This window comes from Ambystoma mexicanum, chromosome 1p, assembly GCF_040938575.1.
Source record: "Ambystoma mexicanum isolate Mex_15411 chromosome 1p, UKY_AmexF1_1, whole genome shotgun sequence".
Classification (NCBI taxonomy): Eukaryota; Metazoa; Chordata; class Amphibia; order Caudata; family Ambystomatidae; genus Ambystoma; species Ambystoma mexicanum.
The window spans coordinates 142,221,092-142,240,597 of NC_090921.1; the positions used below are offsets into that span (position 1 = coordinate 142,221,092).

General features: G+C 46.8%; 1 protein-coding gene across 1 annotated transcript in view; it reads left to right on the top strand.

The window, feature by feature from the left end:
- The first annotated feature begins 17,291 nt into the window (after positions 1-17,291).
- Positions 17,292-19,506, top strand: part of ZMYND15 (zinc finger MYND-type containing 15) — a 349,574-nt gene continuing 347,359 nt past the window's right edge. Inside the window, exon 1 of the mRNA XM_069612228.1 lies at positions 17,292-17,354. The gene's annotated coding sequence lies outside the window, so the exon portion shown is untranslated. The remainder of the gene's footprint in view (positions 17,355-19,506) is intronic.

The following is a 19,506-nucleotide window of genomic DNA, read 5'->3' on the forward strand; positions in this document are numbered from 1 at the left end:
CCTCTTGAGTGGTATGCGTTACTGGCCCGGAGGCTATCTCCGTACCATCCACCGTAGTAATGACGTCCTTTACAGCCTTGGGACAAAGAGTTAGATTCATCCTCAAAACCATTTCATGATCCACATAATTGCCGATGGCACCGCTGTCGACGTAAGCTTCAATTGCATGTAATCGATCCGGATTATCAGGGCTAATGAGGACTATAGGTATCACGAAATGCGAGGTCACGGAACTGGTTTTCACGCTCGGCAAGAGGACCTCTATTCTTGTCGGGCGAGGTCGTTTCCCTGCTCAGAGTTTGTAACTTTGGTAACTGCAGCTCCTACTGCCTTCTTGGCAGGTTTCACCGGACAGTCTCGAAGAAAGTGCCCTGAGTTTCCGCAATATAGGCATAATTGCAACTGTTTCCTCCTTTCCCGCTCCCTTTGTGTTAGAGGACCTTTCAGACCCCCTATTTGCATGGGTTCCCCGGAGTCTACTCCTTTGGAAGGAGTTGGCGGTTTGGAAAATACTCGAGCATCAAACTTGGAACGATCGGCCTTCCTGTTCTGCAGCCTGTGATCTATTTGAACGACCAAGTCTATATAATCCGAACAGTCTTGTGGGGGATTCACTACTTGGGCTAAAACGTCTTTGAGCTCTCCACGTAGACCTCTATAAAACAGCGTAATCCTTTTGTCCTCAGGCCATTGAGTTTCCACTATTAGTCTATTGAAAGATGCAATATAAGCCAAAAGGTCTTGATTACCCTGTCGCAACGAAAGAAGCTCATTGTCCAAGGCCTGCCCCTGTGAATGTCTTGCGAACAGTTTTTCCATACTAAGCTGAAAGGCTTGAAAATCATGGAGAACCGGATCATCTTGATTAACTAGAGGGATCGACCAGTCTGCCGCATTGCCACTAAGGTACGAAAGTACAAAAGCTACTTTTGCTTGATCAGTTGGAAAGGCTGCTGGCCGGCATAAGAAGTGCAACCGGCACTGATTGATAAATACTGCAAACCTCTTTGGGTCACCAGAAAATCGTTCGGGCGGAGCCAGAGGTACATTCCCAGGTAGGTTGATCTGCACTGGATTCATAGAGGATGTTGAAGGAAGATTTGCCCCTGATGCGGGTAACGGGGTCTGTCCGGCTTGTGACTGTAGTACTTGTCTAGCAAGATTGTCTGTTCTCTCCTTGGAAATAATTAGTTCCCTTCTTAGAGCATTCGTTTCCTGACGAGCTGCATGCACTTCTACCCTTAGTTCCCCAAGTAACCGGGCTAGGGGGTCAGTATCCGAGGTTTCCATAGCGCCTGGGCGAGAGTTTTGCTGTAGGCTTTGCGTTCTGTAACGCTCACCTGATTCTCGCAGAGGCGCCGGTCTTGACTGGGCGACTACCGTATGTTCAAAGGTGATGTGTAGCACCCGGTTGGCTCTTTGGGCTGGACCTCTGTGCACTGTATGCCTGACGTGTAGAGTAAGATGTCTTAGGTAAGTGAATGCCGAGCTCTCCATCTGCCTCGGGGCAGGGTGCTGTAACCCGTTTCTTCACTGGATAGGTAGCGCAGGCCTCTTGACTTCAGAGGACTGCTGTCCGTCGTTTACTGCACGAACGGTAAGTTTCGAGTCATTCAAATGTCTTTAAAGTCTTTAGTAATGATGTCTCTTGTTTTGCAGGGTTCCGGCGATGGCGGATGACGGGCTGAAGTGAGTTGAAGATGGAGCCCGTGTGATGAATAGAAGCGCCTGGAAGCACGTAAGTAAGCGCTTGTTGCCTGCTTCACTATGCGCTCTAACTGTCTTTTTATTTTGCAGGTACGAGTTCGGAGCGGCTGCAGGGTGCCGGAATACCCACTGGATTAGATGTGGAAAGGAGTAATGGCACGTGAGTATTAAAGTTCCCCAATGTCTTTAAACGCACCTTGTTTTGTCTTTCAGATGCGGGATGCAGCGCCGAAGGCCTCCGGAGCGTGCGAAGAGTTGGTAAACTTTTGTCTTTCAGATGCCGGAATGCAGTGTGAAGACCTCCGGAGCGCACGAAGAGTAGGTAAGCCTTTGCCTTTCAGATGCCGGAATGCTAACCTGTTCTTTCTTGTCTTTATAGGTGTTGCTGAAGACTGGATTCAGGATGGTAAGCCTTTGCCTTTCAGATGCCGGAATGCTAACCTGTTCTTTCTTGTCTTTATAGGTGTTGCTGAAGACTGGATTCAGGATGGTAAGCCTTTTTCCTTAGGCCCAGGACCGGATGCAGAAGACACGATGAGCGTTCTGCTGCAGAGGTTGCAGAATAACGCAAAGCAAGATTCATCCACCGGGTGTGGTTTAAATAGCCTCCTGTAGTGCTTAGGTGTCTCCTTCCACAGCCACGCCTAAGTAAGAAAAGAGTTCCTGGTAAGAAAAGAGTTCCTGCCTTCCAGAAGAGTTCCAGTGTTCTGAATCTAGGGAGTGGCTCCAGCCCCACCCAACAGGAAAAGTAGTTCCAAACAGAAGAGGATCAGAGGCTCAACTGGCAGGCAAGTAAGCAGCATGGTCTGCTGAAGGTAAGTCCACCCAAGCATTATGAGCCCGGCGCTTCCAGCGCTGGGACTGGGCATATTTATGAGCCTGGTGCCACTGGCGCCAGGACTGGGTCCAAAAGGTCCCAATTGGGACTGGTTGGCACTCGGAACCTGGGTTATGGATCTGCTTCCAAGGGAGTTGGGAAAACCCTGACCTTTTGGAAGCAGAGATCATGACATAGGTAGTATAAAGAAAGAGAATGAAAAGATGGCTGTGAGATACGAAGCACTATACAATGAATGAGGAAAGGGGGGCGAAGGGGAGAAAGGGGGGCCTACACTGTTCCTCGCCCACGGAGCTGGGAGATATCTTAGAAATAACAGAAGGAAAAATATGTACATTGTCTGCTCCCTTCTCTGTACATTCCCCCCCCTTTCCCCCTCCCGTACCCAACCCATCTCCCTTCCATGACCTCCTGGCACAAACAGTGCCAAAAAAGAATGTTTACATGCACACACTTAATGCACTTTTATATCTCAAACAGGAACTACCATGGCAACTAACGGGCAGCCTGCAGCGGATAGATTTGTTAGATATAGAGAAGTTTTAGCTGAAAGATGTAGATATTCGTATGAGTGTGGATTGTCTGTATGCATTACATTATTTTTTACAATACTGTTTGGTTTGGTTACGTATTGGTTTGTAGCGTTCATCTCTATCGAGATGAACGAGGGGGGAGGGAACAACAGGATTAATGCGACAAATGAAACAACAACTGCAAATACTAAAGAAGGTGATTTTTTGGTGTGGGACGGATCTAAACTTGTATGGGGATATTACACGGCACCGCCCAATGTTGCTATCTCGCCAAATGAAAGACTGCAGCAAAAAACGCAAAACAGCACAACTTCTCTGCCAAAAGCATCTAATTACAATGCCCATAGTTTAAATGATCGCAACCCCTCTGTTATATCATGGTTATACAACACCCCCACCAGCGTGTCCACTCCCGCAATACAAAACACACTGCTAGATAGTATAAAGAAAGAGAATGAAAAGATGGCTGTGAGATACGAAGCACTATATAATGAATGGGGAAAGGGGGGCGAAGGGTAGAAAGGGGGGCCTACACTGTTCCTCGCCCACGGAGCTGGGAGATATCTTAGAAATAACAGAAGGAAAAGGGAGGCGGGAAGGAGAAAATACGACGAGTATTACGGGTTGGGATTGGACAAAATGGAAGACCCACGACACCCCCACCAGACAAATAAATGGTACACGGACATGAGTGCAACGGCTAAGCAAACAACAAATGAGAGCTGTTATGTCTGCTCCCTTATTCCCCATGCTTCAGGTACACCCAAAGTATTGCTGCCCAAAGAGTTGCCTATTGTTGACGCCCAATGTCTCCTTCATCTCACGTTATGCAGAATCAAGAACACCTTCCAGGCACATGAGGTAACTTTTAAAATGCTGCAGAATGAGAAGACATGTTATCCGAAGGCGGTAGGAGTGATATGTTTGGAGGAACCATTTTTTATAATACAAGGGACACTGTTTTCAGAAAATAAGTGGAAAGATGAAGAGATAATGTGCAAAGCTGAAGCGCTGCGAGGTGTGGCACCAGAGAAACTACAATGGATAGAAAAAACTTGCACACCAGTCTGGAAGGAGCACATCTCAAAATTGACTTGGGTGACGGCCATTGAAAAGCCCTTCAAGCTACAGAAAGAAATAAACTAGGAACTGTGTTTCAAGGGAGACGGGAAAGTCATCATGGGGGTAAACAAAAACTGCAACAAGACCCTCACCATCCCAGATATGAGAAAGGGGACAGCGGCCCTCATGGACACTTATTGGGTATGTGGCAACCAGGCATACCTCCACCTCCCACAATCTTGGAGTGGCAGCTGCTCATTGGCTACCCTACATTCCGCACTAATGGTAATACTGGAAAGCCACATTGATGGGAGCAAGAGAATGCGAGAGACCCCTCAGCAGAATGAGGCCCAGTATATGTCCTGTCTTCCGGTAACAAGGAGGAGATGCTGTCACGAAACAAACGATCATCGAACTACATATCAAAAGCATCATCAGAGCTGCTAGCACAGATCCCGGATAGATATCGACTATTCAGTTCTGCAGAAACTTTCTTTGCCTCACTCATCCCTAGCATCCAGGCACGAGCAAATGCAAAATGGCTCCAAATTACACGCTGGGAGCTGATCCAGCTGGCGAATGACACTGAAGAAGGATTTAACGTAATAAAAGTGGAACTGCGAGCACTACGACTAATGGACATGCAGAATAGGTATGTCTTAGACCTGTTGACAGCGATGGACGGAGGTGTTTGCTGAAAAATTGGAAGTGCCTGCTGCACTTTCGTACCTTCCGAAGACGCAGATAATGGTTCCTTATCCCACGTGATCGAAGCCGTACATAACCTAGGAGAAAGAATGAAAATGGAAGGTGGAGCAGAAGCAAGCACCAGGTTCGACAACATCTTCTTCTGAGTCCCATCATAGCTGGGAATGACTGTTACATTTTTGATGCCGACAGTAGTGTTCCTCCTTTTAATTTTTTGTATGTGCCAGGTGGGTCTTCGATGTTGTGCTAACGCAGTACCAAACGGTGCAATGATGATGGTAACAATGGGCAACGCTCGCGGTACGATATAAAACATGCAGGAAGTACAGGTACAAACAGGAGCAGATAACACGCCAAGATTCCAGATGGTGCCCATATACCACAGCAGGGATGTAGTAGATAGGCTATGGCACACTACAACTAAAGAGCCCCGTGAACTTGAATGGTATGAGGAGGTGTGGGTGGACTTGGAAGGGGATGGTGGTTGTATATATCTGACCTGCACCCCGGACGAGTATGCTAGAAGGGGAGAAAGCCTACAGAGGAGTGTGTAGGGCATGGATGCCCATAAAAGGCACCCATGCATGGGATGAGGCTATAGCTGAAGAAGAAGAACGCAAGAGGTTGAGGGAGTTACAGTATTCGTTACTTAAGTAACGAAAGGGGGGAAATGTATGGGAGGATTGGTCCAAGAGGCCCCCCTCCCCTACAGCCCCTACCCCTTGTGAAGTCCATGGCTCGTCGGGGGTTCCCCCTGCCACCAGGGCCCAGGTGGTGGGTGGACCACTGGCTGAAGACATCGACCAAACATGCTATATTAAGCTAGGCCCTGGAAACCATCTTGTGAAATCAAAATGGCATGAGCCCTGTGCGCCGCAGCGCGGCCCCCACCCTTGGAGAGTCTCACTTGTCCCCGCGGCTGCAGCTCCCTGGCAGATCCGCTGAGAGCCCGTTCTCACGAACAGACGGACATGAGCTAGTGTTAGATGCAAACACTGTAACATTTCACCTTCCGCAGTGTATCACTGTTCCCCGCAAGACCCGGCCAGCAGGGCCGGGGTGGAAAAGAACTGTAAAATGGTCCCCTGACAAAAAGCAGAGCCCCCCAAATACTAATGAGCAAACTACCTGTGATGAAACTCTTCTCTCCATGACCTTTCTGACTAAAAACTTGTAACCTCCATGAAGACGGCAGAATATGTGCTTATATGGCATTCGAGTTGAAGTACCCACATCCCCGTAGCTATGCGTAAATGGTAAAGGTGTCCCAGGGTTTTCATGTTATATGTTTCACCAAGAAGACTGCACCCCAAGGTCTCATGCCATAACTGAACTACTGCTGCTAGAGTGCAAAGGAAGACAAATACAACCCTATTGGGAGCTCATGTAAATGGTGCACGAAAATGCACCGTATGTATGTCCAAGCTCACCATGTGTCACCGCCATCAGTCTTATTAGCCGGTTGTTCCTGCATGCTCCACCAACCTTACTACTACCTCGCTTACCGCGTACGTATAGAAATGTAACAAAATGTTGTGGTTGTTAAATACTTAACATATAGGTAACACATCTGAAATGGCCATGTAAAAGGTACTAACAATGTTGAAAACATAAGCTTTGAAAAGACTCAATGAGTATTGTATATTATATGAATGTTTATGCCTCTTCCACTTAAATCTGCAACACACGAGGAAAATACCTTTGTGGGCATATCCAAGGCCATTCCCCCTTCCTTAGGCTCCACGACCCACCAGCTCACCTCAGGTTAATGGCCCCTGTAAAATTAGGACACCCAATATTATAGCAACACTACAGGAACACATTCATAATGACTTCTAACGAGACATGATAACTCGGACAGCTCGTCCCTTGCCCTGAGACCCAACATCGCGACCTATGATACCCGGTCAACAGGAGGATGGTAACCATGTATTGATGTATCAACAAAAGACCCCACTCTAGGTGCATTCCTCCTGTGTTGCATTAACCTGTAGAATAACCTATTGGAAGATTTACCAGGGAAGATAATATTGCAATATTGAATGACTGCGGTGTGCGTGGCCTTAGGGCAGAAAGCCAGGAAAGACGTTCATCACTGACACTGGTCACGGCTGGCACAACAACACCGTCCGGATGAACCCAGCTTACCTGCCCGGCCCGGCCCGGCCCACGAGGGTAACCAGTGACGTCTACCAACCACGCCAAACCACATCACAGCGGCACCTATAGTTAGTCGTCGCCACCCAATCCCCACGAACTTGTGCCCCCTATAGTATGTAGGTTCTTATGACGCTTTTTGTAAATATATACGCCTGTCTTTGCTATTGTCAGACAGAGCGCTCTCGGAGTTTGCAGAGTCCTTTGCATGCCCTATTCTGATTGATCAACTCCTATTTAAGCTCACCCGCACTTTGTCCTAGCCTTATTCCCATCTTGGGAGAGTCCATTATTGTCTCTCATTGTTGGGAGGATCGTGCTATCTGGGGGACGCTCGCCTTCAATGTACAGGTTAAAAAGGATAGGGGAGAGTGCAGAGCACCCTGAGGGATGCCACAGAAAAGCAGTCCCGGGAGGGAGCAAAAAAGAGGCAGAGACACGTACTGGGTCCGATCAGTCACAAAAGCTTGAAATCAGTCGAGGACCTGACCCGAGATGCCTGCATCAGACTGCTGGGCCAGAAGAGTGGGGTGGCAAACGCAGCGGATAAATCCAATAATAATACCGCCCCCACCCCACCCTGGTCGAATAACTGGGCAAGGTTGTCCATGACAGAGTTAAGTACAGACTCTGTACCCCTAGCAGGGCGAAAACCAGACTGAAAGGGATCAAAGAATCCGGATGATTCCAGGAACGAGGAGAGGAGAGAGGAGACCAAAGACTCCAGGCAAGCCCAAGTACTGAATGTTCCTTATCTCTACTGAACCCTGCCGGTGTTCCACTGTGCAGCTGCTGTCCCAGCCTTCCCACCTCTATGCCTCGTACTTCAAGGAAGACGCTGCCACTGTCATGCCTAGATGGTTATTACTTACTTATCTTTCCAATGCACCTTGTTATCTCCTGGGGGAGTGTTTGGTAGATGAGAGGGTCAGTGGATACATGGTCCCAATCTCACTGACTCAAAAGTGAATCAAAATAAGTTGCTCCCAGTCATAGCTCAATATAACTGCCCTCCATCTTCCACGCAAATCTTCTTGCTTTCACTCCTTTGCTCTCCTTGCTCCTCACCACTGGCAGGGTCACAGTGATGGAAACCAAGAACAGCTTCTCTCCCTTGAACGATCCCGAGATTCCAGCCATCACATCCTCACCAGTTGTAATCCTCCCCACTGTGACTGTTGGACTCACTCTTTTGTGCATCGCTGTGCATTTCATGTCAAACGAAGATATGTTATATTGTTCTGTCCTGAGATTCCCCCATTTTCTTTTTGCAACTTGCCCACATGTTTATGTAGCAACCACCTTGCATTGATCCTATGCAAAGCATCCATTAATGGGATTGCAGTGTCAGCTAATATGCCTTGGGTGCTGTGCTTCTGAAATAAGTGTTCTCATCCTCCATTTCAAATACTAATTGAAGTACAAAATGTGCACAATCTATTTGATATTATTATTATTATTTCATTTATTGAGCATGGACCTAGCTTTCAGAAGTAACAGAGCGCTTTAGAGAGGTATACAACAATACAGATACTCAACAGAGCACTTTACAGGGGTATACAACAGTACAGATGCATAACAAAGCGCTTTTTAGAGGTAACAACAGAACATATATACAGCGGGGTAGGAAACAGAGAGGCACAGGCGAGGGGTACAGCTGTACAAGGTGGCGGGGAGTAGAAGGGCGGAAGGCGCTTAGCGATTCAGGAGGCGTGTGGGCGACAAGATGGTCTAGGTGTTGAGGAGGAGAGACTTCTTGAAGAGGTGGATCATAAGTTATTTTCTGAATTGTAGGAGCATGGGGCGAGTCTGATGCTGACGTGTAGGATTTTCCATAGTCTTGGAGCATAGGCAGAGAAGGCTTGTTTTACGGTCCTTTCCTGTTTGCAGCGGCGGATTTCAAGTCTGCACGTGTCCTGGCCTCTGCTGGTGCGCTGTCCACCGGAGATGCTGAGTTTCTCCACGAGGTAGCACGGTGACTTGTGGGCGACTGCCTTATAGATGATGCAGCAAGACTTGAAGGTGATTTGTTTATGCAGTGGAAGCCAGTGAAGTTCGATGAAGGCCGGGGTGATGTGGTTGCATCTGCGTAAACCTTTAATAAGGCATGCGGCCGCATGTAGGACACTTCTCAGGGGCACAAGGGCGGACCACGGAAGGCCTTAGAGAAGGGCATTGCCCCCATCCAGGTAGGATAGGACCAGTGCTTGAACGGTGGATGTAAAGCCGTCCGGAGGGTGGAAGGGCTTGATTTTCTGCAGGAGGGAAAGCTGATACCAGGCTGTAGTTTGCTTAGCTATGTCTGTCTTGAGTGAGAGGTGCCACGTGTTGGTGGCAGAGGTAGCCGGGATTGAAGTGGGCCCTTCTAGAGTTGCAACAGATGGCCTTTGGTGTCTTTTTCGAAGATTTCCAAGGAGATGGCATGTCTCAGGTTGGCATTCAAGGGACAGCCTACGAGTAGGAAAGAGGATAGGTTATTGTGATGTTGTGGTGCAGACGGAGGTAAGTTGATGTAGGGTTGGTCAGTGGAGACATTGGGCCTCATTACGAGCATGGCGTTAGCCATGCCTGTATGGCAGGCACGGCTACCGCCATGCTCGCTACGGCAATGCCTCCCGCGATTGGGCAATAACCAGCCCATTACGAGTTGAATGGGCCGGTAATTGCCCATTCGCGGGTAGCGGTATTGCCGGGCTCCCAATCCCCATTCTGCCCATAGGGCAGAATGGGTGTGGGGAGCATGGATGCGCCGGCACTGTTGATAATGGTGCTGGCGCAATTACAAATTATGCTTGCGGGTGCTGCACAGCCCACCAGGTAAGGCCAGTTAAGGCCTGGTGGGCTGTCACTGGTTGAACCTCATCAGTAGGCTGTAGCTGTGCCTCTCTAAGAATAGTGAGCAAGGGGTCCACGTCTTGATTCCCCTAGTAACTTAGGGTGATACCCAAAGTTACTTGAAATATGCAAATGACAATGGGGGTCCTGGGAGACTCTCTGCCAGACATGAGTCCTGGTTAGAAGAGCCTTACCCAGAGTCTGTAGCTCACTAACTTTCACAGAGGAGAAATATCCTACACATATCAGTCTTTGTCCTGCCCTGGGGCAGTCCAGCACCGAAATGCTAGGCAATTCTCCTCTGAACAAGAGTACCAACAGCAACCCCAGACACGTGTTTCGGTCTGGTTGAACCTCATCAGTAGGGTGTAGCTGTGCCTCTCTAAGAATAGTGAGCAAGGGGTCCACGTCTGGATTCCCTAGTAACTTAGGGTGATACCCAAAGTTACTTGAAATATGCAAATAACAAGGGAGGTCCTGGGAGACTCTCTGCCAGACATGAGTCCTGGTTACAAGAGCCTTACCGAGAGTATTTAGCTCACTATCTTTCACAGAGGAGAAATATCCTACACATATCAGTCTTTGTCCTGCCCTGGGGCAGTCCAGCACCAAAATGCTAGGCAATTCTCCTCTGAACAAGAGTATCAACAGCAACCCAAGACACGTGTTTCGGTCTGGTTGGACCTCATCAGTAGGGAGGAGCTGTGCCTCTCTAAGAGTAGTGAGCAAGGGGCCCACGTCTGGATTCCCCTAGTAACTTAGGGTGAGACCCAAAGTTACTTAAATATGCAAATTAACAAGGGGGGTCCTGGGAGTCCCTCTGCCAGATATTAGTACTGGTTACGAGAGACTTACCCAGAGTCTTTAGCTCACTATCTTTAACAGAGAAGAAATATCCCAAACATATCAGTCTTTGTCTTGCCCTGGGGCAGTCCAGCACTGAAATGCTAGGCAATTCTCCTCTGAACAAGAGTACCAACAGCATCCCCAGACACGTGTTTCGGTCTGGTTGGACCTCATCACTAGGGGGGAGCTGTGCCTCTATAAGAGTAGTGAGCAAGGGGTCCACGTCTGGATTCCCCTAGTAACTTAGGGTGAGACCCAAAGTTACTTAAATATGCAAATTAACAAGGGGGTCCTGGGAGTCCCTCTGCCAGACATTAGTCCTGGTTACAAGAGACTTACCCAGAGTCTTTAGCTCACTATCTTTAACAGAGAAGAAATATCCCAAACATATCAGTCCCTATTAATATTATTGCCCCTTCTGTCCAGTAGTTTCACTCCCCTTAACCCCCCTCCTCCCACCCTTCCCCATCCAACCCCCCACCCGTTCCCAGGCCCATGATCCTATGATATCCTCGGGAAAGAAAACCCAATCTAAGGCCCGATATAAACCCTGGGGACAACCCCTCTGAGAAGAATCCTACCACCTCCATTGGATTCCAAAGCATTCTTTGGCAGCCCTCCACCCTTACCTACCATTGCACCAGCAATAATTATTAAGACCCCTCCCTATTGAAGTTAAATAAACATCTACCTTTAGGTGGTACCTTCACCGCTCCCTTCCACCCCACCACCTTGGCCTGTGTCTCGGGGGCCCTTCAAGTTGGTTCCACGTCCCCCTTTCTTCCCTTTTACCATTGACCAATCCCATCTACTCATTCCTTGCTGAGCAGAAGGCCCTGCTCATCTCTCTTCATGCACCCTTCTTCCTCTATATTGAGCAAAGCCAGGCCTTCGGAACATGAAGTTATGCGATGATGTACCGCTTCCAGAGTAAATAACAACCCAAATGGAAAAGTCAATTTATACAAAATTTGTTTTGCTTTCAAAGTCTGTGTTACTTGACCCATGTCTCTTCTCTTCTGGAGTGTCACCAACACCAAGTCTTGATACAGTTGAATCTGTATTCAACTGATCGCTACTTCTCCTGCTGCTCTTGCTGCCCGTAAAATATTCTCTTTCACAGCATATGCAGATATACATCCCTGGCTCTAGCCCTGGCCTCTCTCCTTCTCAGGCCCACCCTATAGATCTGATCAATCACTATGTCTTCCAGTGCTACTTATGTTAACAAACTGTCAAAACATTGTTGAACTGTGACTTTCAAATCTGCGTCCAAAATTGTTTCACTTAAGCCTTTAATGTGAATGTTGGTTCTTCTTGATCGGTTCTCTAAATCTTCAGTTTGTAATTCTAAATTAGGAGAAACTCTTGCCAAATGTGGCAACAGTTCACTACTTTGTCAGACCTCTTCCAAAGTCTCTGTCAGGCTTTGTTTTGTGATATCGACTCTTCCACCCAGCTCTATTAGTTCCCCCTTTACTTCCGCCAAGGAGTATGTCAGCTATTCCTGCATTTATGTAAATTGCTGTTGAAAATGATCTGTAAGCCTTCCTTCCATCTCTTTCAAGCATTCTTTGAGGTTGTCTTTACTAAACACCATTTCACTGGATTCCATTATATCTCTTTTCTCTTCCTCCCCACTACTCTTTTTATTTGAGCTTAACTGTGTTTCTCCACTTTGTTTCCAGCACCTCTCAAGCAACCCCTCTTGTTCCACCTGTGGTTGCCTCCGTTTAGCCTGGGAACCCTTGTCTTTTGATTTTGGCATTAGGGCCCAATTGACTATATGTGCTCCATGTGTGCTCACTTATAGTGGTACAAGTATATTTCAGCACCAATTCTCACCTACTCTGTAGGGTGTATTCAATTGTTGTCGACTATGTTTAGTTCTATGACCCTACATTCATCATTCACCACCCAGCGCAAAAGTATTCTTCTTAAAAGTTTACACCCTATAAATACAAAAGCCTTAATATGTCCATCTGTTTCTTCTCCTGTTAGCCCACCATTCCACCTCTACACAATGCTCCGGGCCCCTTTGTTGTTGTATCAGATTCTGCTCCCTTTCTTTTCTTTCCTGGTTGCTACACCCACTTCAGGCGTTAAGCTGGCCGTTGTATAGCCCTTGATATGTCCTCCTACTGCTCCCTTAATGCCAGCAATTAAATACTCCTTCTCTTTCACCTGCGTGCCCACTGTTCCATTCAATAATTCTCTCTATGAGTTCCCTATGAGTTCCCTCGATCCAGAGCTACATCTGCTAATCCAATGTCAGTGAGCCTCTGATCTTTACTTAGGCATTTGTCTCACATTTGTCTCACATTCAATATGGTAATATGCAGCTACTTGCAGAACGCTGTCGGTATCACCCACAGGGATCACACACATTCAAAAGGGCACTTACTGTTTCAGGCCCCGTGGTCGGAGATGGCCTGGGGCCTCCACGCCTCCTTCGGCTTCTCAACAGTTATCCACAGTGTCTTTCCCTTTCTCACTATGAGTCTTTTCGCTACCATGCAGCCACAATTGCACTACGGCCCCTTTGGTGTTATTAATGCTGTTCCATGTCGTTCCTCCTCTGTTACGCGTCGGTACCTCCCGGTGTTGTAATGGTATGCCGTAGCTCGCACTGCCTTCCTCCTCTTACTGCTTCCATCATGGTCGGGCCTCCATCATCCGTGTGTCTGAGGGATGCCCTGTTCATCACAGCCGTAAAGCTGCTCTGTAATTCAAAGTGTGGAAATGTATCGGATCTACGCGATCCGACCAATTTGCCTGCGGCCATAAAGTTTGCATGAGAAAGGTGCGAATCACCAAAGGTTTGTACCTTTCTCATGCGAACACACGTACATACCCACACCCCTACCCACAACACACCCATGACACACCCCCCACCCAGACCCTCAACACACCCCCACCCACACCCCCAATATAAACAAACCCCACTTACCTTTTTCTTCACGCTGAGTCCCTGCAGTACCAGTTCCCTTTCACTTCCGTGATCGGGAACCGGCGCCTTTTCTTTTTTTTTTCTTTTTCTTTTATGTGCGCTGCATGGTGTATCCCCCGCAACACCCCGCTCACTCTACCACACAGTACAGTGAGCGGGGTGTTGCGGGGGACACCCCCGCAGCCCACCCGTTAAAAAAAAAATCTTTTGGTGTTTGAACCTTTGGTGGTAGCATTTTTAGACCTTTTTGTGCGTACGACCATTTAGATACGGTCAAAACGTACAATACCTATGTATCTGCCTCCACAGATGCGCTCAGCCCACGACAGTCTTCCCTGGTGCCCGGACCATGTACACTATCTGGGGGGCATCGTATCGTGTAGGCAGGAGTCTTTCACTCTTGTTTCCTCGCCCCCTACCGCATCACTGTATCTGTCCACTGTGTCAGCTTCTAACAGAGCCTCCCTTTACAGTGTGGCCTCAGATTTACTCTGGCACCTCAACTTCACCAATCATGCTCAATTTGTCGTTGCTACGTCCCACAGGCTTTTGTTTATCTCCTCCTTCCCTCAGGCTTACTCGTCGGGGGCTCCTCATATTGTATCAGTCCACCGAGGCACACAATAATATTCTCCTCACGCGGTTTCCACCTTGGTCGTTATTCATAAAATAGGGGGGGGGGGGCCAATCGACCCCAAATAGCTTCCTTCGATATAGACTGCATTCTGCTGCCTTCGAAAGTGCCAAGCCCACCTCCAAATGCTGTTGATGGGCTTGCTTATTTCACGGACAGGGTCGGAGCGAGGGATCACACGTCCCTTCTCACTGGCGGCCATCTTGGAATCCAGACCACCAAGTATTTTCAAGGATTTATGAGGGTGGATGTAGCCTGTTTCTTGTGTTTTCGATTATTTATGATATAAAGGTCGCTGAGAGCACACATGGCTTTATGGTGCTACTTGTAAGTGACGAGGAGAGGAAAAAACACAACCTTACATGAGTCATTAAGTGTATGAAACAGGCCTTCACTTACCATGAATAAAGGAGGTCAGTGACAACCCCTTGCCCCTAGTATAACATTTAATTAGGAGATGTGAAAAGGCTACAAACCTGCATGCCAAGATTCATTAAATAAAAGTGTAGGTATGAGAACATATATCAACATGCCCACAATTACATGTCGGTCCCTAATCAGGCAGCGCTCCATATCAATTAATATTTTTTGAAAAAACGAACCAAACAATACCGAAGCTCCCCGCTCCAGTGCAGCTGTCATGTGCAGGGAACGGTGAGGATGTGGCTCTGCATCCGGCTCACACTTAAATGTTGAAACAACTGATAGTCAGAGTCCTCTACGCCACACGGTCCTGCAGAGAGTAAAGTAATACTTAGGCTAGGGAGTGGCTACAAGAGTGCGTATATGCGCCTTCCATGGTGCTTGATGTTGCCTCTGTTGCTGGCTCTACATGCCCTAGATCTAAAAGCTTCTGAACTCTCCTGAACTCCCTACAGCTTTGTTCTGCAAGGCGGACCACTCCTGACATGCATGTCTTTCATCCACCTGTCCGTCTGCCAGAAATCCTCTCCGGGACGGACTACTCCTGGCAGACGCAGGCCTCTTTCTTGAATTATTGGGTCTTCTGCCAGTCCCCTCTTTCTGCTGGACCACTTCTGGCATATGTGATCTGTCTCTGATATAGTAAGCTCCTCCTGATATGGCTGGCTATATCCAAGGTTTCCTGCTCTTCTGGCAGCCCACTCCTCACAAACAAACCCACTGTTCCTGTCTTCTCATTCCCCGGCCTGTCTCATCTTAGAATCCTTCACAGTGATTAGCCCTGATGCATTGCAGTTCCCTCTTGTAGTGTTTGTGGCCTCCCCCTGCACTCCACAGCCAACTGTTCTCCTGCTTGTCTTCCCTTGTTTATACCTTACTGACCACAACCTAACCCTACGCTGTAAACATTGAGGATGCAACCTTGAGGATGACCTTTGCCAGCTTAACCTCGATTTTCTTGGCCCTCCAAATAGTAACATTACCTTCAAGACTGACTTCCCTAGGTAAACTTAGATCTATCAAGACTTTAGAGGCAGAACTGAGGGTTCTCTTAAGCTGGAGTCAGCTAATGGCCTGTTCCTTGTCTCCACAGCCCCACTAAGAATACTGTCCGGCTAATCCAAACTTTAATGCCCACTGACAGTTCCAGCCTGCACTTTGCTTGCTCCACCCACTTTTGCTTCTGAGACATTCCTGTCATTGGTCCTAGACCACAAGTGGACCTCATCTCTCAGTGCCCAGCCAGGGCTATGGACAGACGTACTGGTCTGGATCATAGAGTTATTGATTCCTGTGAGAAGTCCAGTAATTCTGTCCCTCACAGATAGAGCCCTCTGTCCCAGGCCTGATGTCCTTCACAGTGGGACTACAAAGCTTGAGCTTGCTCTAAGTGCAATTTTCTACATATCGCTTAAAAGCAGGACACACTGCACCCGCGTGGTTTGCACAGGTTATTTCCATTAGTGTTCCCACCCTCTTGCTCCCAACAGAGCCCCGTATGCTTTTTCCTCAGGAGTGCCTCAGAAAATCTGGGGCACTTCATGCACCTCATAGTTTGTTGATTCTGATTACATATGTGGCACCTTTGGGCACCTTTTTTCATGGCACCCTAGTCCCAGCACATATTCAGTAACCCCTTACCAGAAACCAACTGCTCCTTTCTGTCTGCAGTCAATAACTCCCCACAGTTTCATTTGTGTGACCTTTCACTCAAACAAGGCCCTCTCTTATTTCACAACTACATTGCCACTATACCGACCCCTACAACGCTGGAAGATGCTCCACTGATACTCAGTGATTCCATAGCACACGTCATGGAAGTCAGGAAATGTCACCCACCTGTCCTCCATCACACAGCTCCCAGGGAAGAACAGGACACATCAAAAACAGGCTGTGGCTGGCCCCAAATTGAGCAGGGATTAGATGAAGGTGAGCTGGTCTAGTTGGGATGTATTTATTTTAGGAAGGGTAGGGTTCATAATTCATCATAGATAAGGACGTTTCCATACTGTACATGACAATGACAGAATTAGGGGGGCCAGCTGCTGATCTAGCACAAGAGGAAATGTATCCCCAATCATTAATGGTGAAGGAGAGATGGTAGTGGAGAGCCATAATGTTGGAAGTGCAGAATATTTTCAGAAAATCCATAATGAGGGATGCTAGGTATGAATTTAGCTGAAGGTTTCCAAAAGGTTTTTTGAATTCCTTATGTCATTACTGACACACTCCACAGATTCCATCAGAGTTGAGACTCTCTTCTAATTAGAAGCGAGAGAAAGAGAGAGAGAGAGATATGGGACTACATGTATATATATTTTGGAGAGGTGTCTCATATTAACTAGAACTACATACACAATCACAGCTGGACTGGAGATGGATCACAGGATTAGAGCACAGAATTTTAAAAACACTGAAAATCAAAGGTCTTTATGACTGATAATAGGTACATATACATTCTGATTAGGGGAGCTACCACTGATCAACCTACACTTGCAACAAGGCCTGTGATTGTTTGAATGGAGCAGCTGCCTTCTCAGTGTGGTCAACAGAGATCTACATTCTGTGACATCATGAAAGGCCCTGAGTAAGAGAGCAAGTATTTTCCTTCAAACATTGCCAGTGTGCAGGAGACGCTCTCTGAGCGTCAACAGCTTGCAGGTGAGATCTTGATATTCTAGCATGCTGGTTTTGGGGGGATGGGATTTGTAGTGTTCAACATTTTGGGCATGATGAGGGCGAGAAGGAGGAATGCATTTGAATGTGGCACAGAGGTAATATGTGCTTTCTTTGTTATTACCACACAAACCTTTCATTGAAGGCCTATGTTCTGTTGTTTTGGGGTCAGTAATTGGTCACATATCACAACATCAGTTATCAGTGCTCAATATTCATGACTTTATCCATTTCTAACTTCAGAAGTCCTATCCCTATCTACATATCCCACCTTCCTAACATCATGTTACCTTCCTCCCTTACGTCAGAGACTGCCCACCTAATGTTACATACCTTCTCCTAGGCTTTAGATACCCATCCTTAACATCAGATAAAGCCTCTCCAAGTTCAGATGCCTTTTTCCTCTCTTCAGATATGCCATCCTAAAGTGAGATACCTCCTCCCTAACATTGGGCATCTTCTCCCTATCTTCAGATCCTTCCTTCCTAATTTTGGATACTTTTTCCCTAACTGGAAATACTGACTCCCTATGTTTAGATAGCCTTCTGTTGCTCAAGATACCTCCTCACAAAATTGGTATACCTCTGTTCCACCTATGGATCCTTCCTCCATAGCCTCAGATAACCCCTCTCCAGATTCCCTCCCTACAATTACAGGAACTCCTCTATAATCTCATCAAATTCCTAATCTGTCTACATCCTATGCCACCCATTAACCTTCACATTGCCATCAAAAATTTCAGCTCCTTCCTCAATTCTGAACCTACAGTCTAACCTTAGGCATCTCCTTTTCAAATTGAGATATCTTCTCCCTGCTTTCAAATACTTTCTAACGTGACCTGCTTCCTCACTTTAACTTCCTCCTTTAACTTCTTCATCCCTAACTTCAGACACCTCATCGATAGCTATAGGTCTCTGGTCTCTCACTTTAGACCCTTCTCCCCTTCCTGAACATCCAACACGACACCTTGAGCTTCACATCTCTCCTGCATTACTTCTAATATCTTCTCTTAAACCTCAGATACCTCCTCTCTGAGTTCAGATCCCTACTCGGCTAACTTTAGATCCCACTTCCATATTCCTGCATTCATAAGTCCAAATCCCTGCTTCCTCAGTTTAGTCCACTTCTACCACGCAAAACGTGAAATACCTACCTCCTTTCCAGATTCCTCTTTCCTAACTTCAGATTCCTTCCTCTTAACTTCAGGTGCATCTTCCCTAACTTCTGCTTCTTCCTCCATATTTGCAGGCACTATCTATCCTAAATCTTAGTACCTTCTCCCTGGGACTGGGTAGCTCTGACTAACTGCAGGTGTATGCACTCTAGCTAACTGTATGGACTTGAATTTGATCATTCAAATTCAATGATGCACACCAGAACCATTCTGAATTAGCTCAGAAAATGACAACTTTGTAAAACCTGCATTGAGCCCCACTTTGCGCTCTTGGAAAATTAAAACTATTCTTCATGCGGAAAACAGCTAAACAAAGAAGAACACACATAGTTTGTTCTGTTCATTGCTAGTTTTGAATAACACACACATCTACGTGAATTATGTTTCTATCAAATATATTTATAAACAAAGCAACATGACCATATGAGTGAATATATCTACATAAAGAAATAACCCACCGACAGTACATTTAAATGCAAAGTTATATCCATGTCAAATAATTTGCAACACTGGCACAGATGGAAAGGAACAGAGGAGGCAACAGTAAGGAGAAAGGCGCAAATTATTTATTTTATGAAATCCTAGCTCTGCTTTGAGCTTGGCTATAATATCATTTTTTCTTTGATAACCTGTTCTTTAAAACATACACATCGGTAACTACTCTTCACACTCATCAAAAAGAGAAGGTTGAGGCAAGCTTGCTATACATAGCAGTGAAGTGTTGAATTCCACATATTAAATAAGGTCTTTTTCCATGTTTAAGAATCAACCAAAAGAATAAAGACACTAAGGCCCTCATTAGGAGTTTGGCGATATTTACCATTCAAATACCGCATACAGTGTTTACCCTGTTTGCATGCTTGATTTTGTGAGGCCCACCTGTGTCATTACTTTAACTCCACAGGGGCATTAAAGCCTTGTCAAGCATGTGGGTGACATAAGTCAGACAGGAATGGTAAAAAC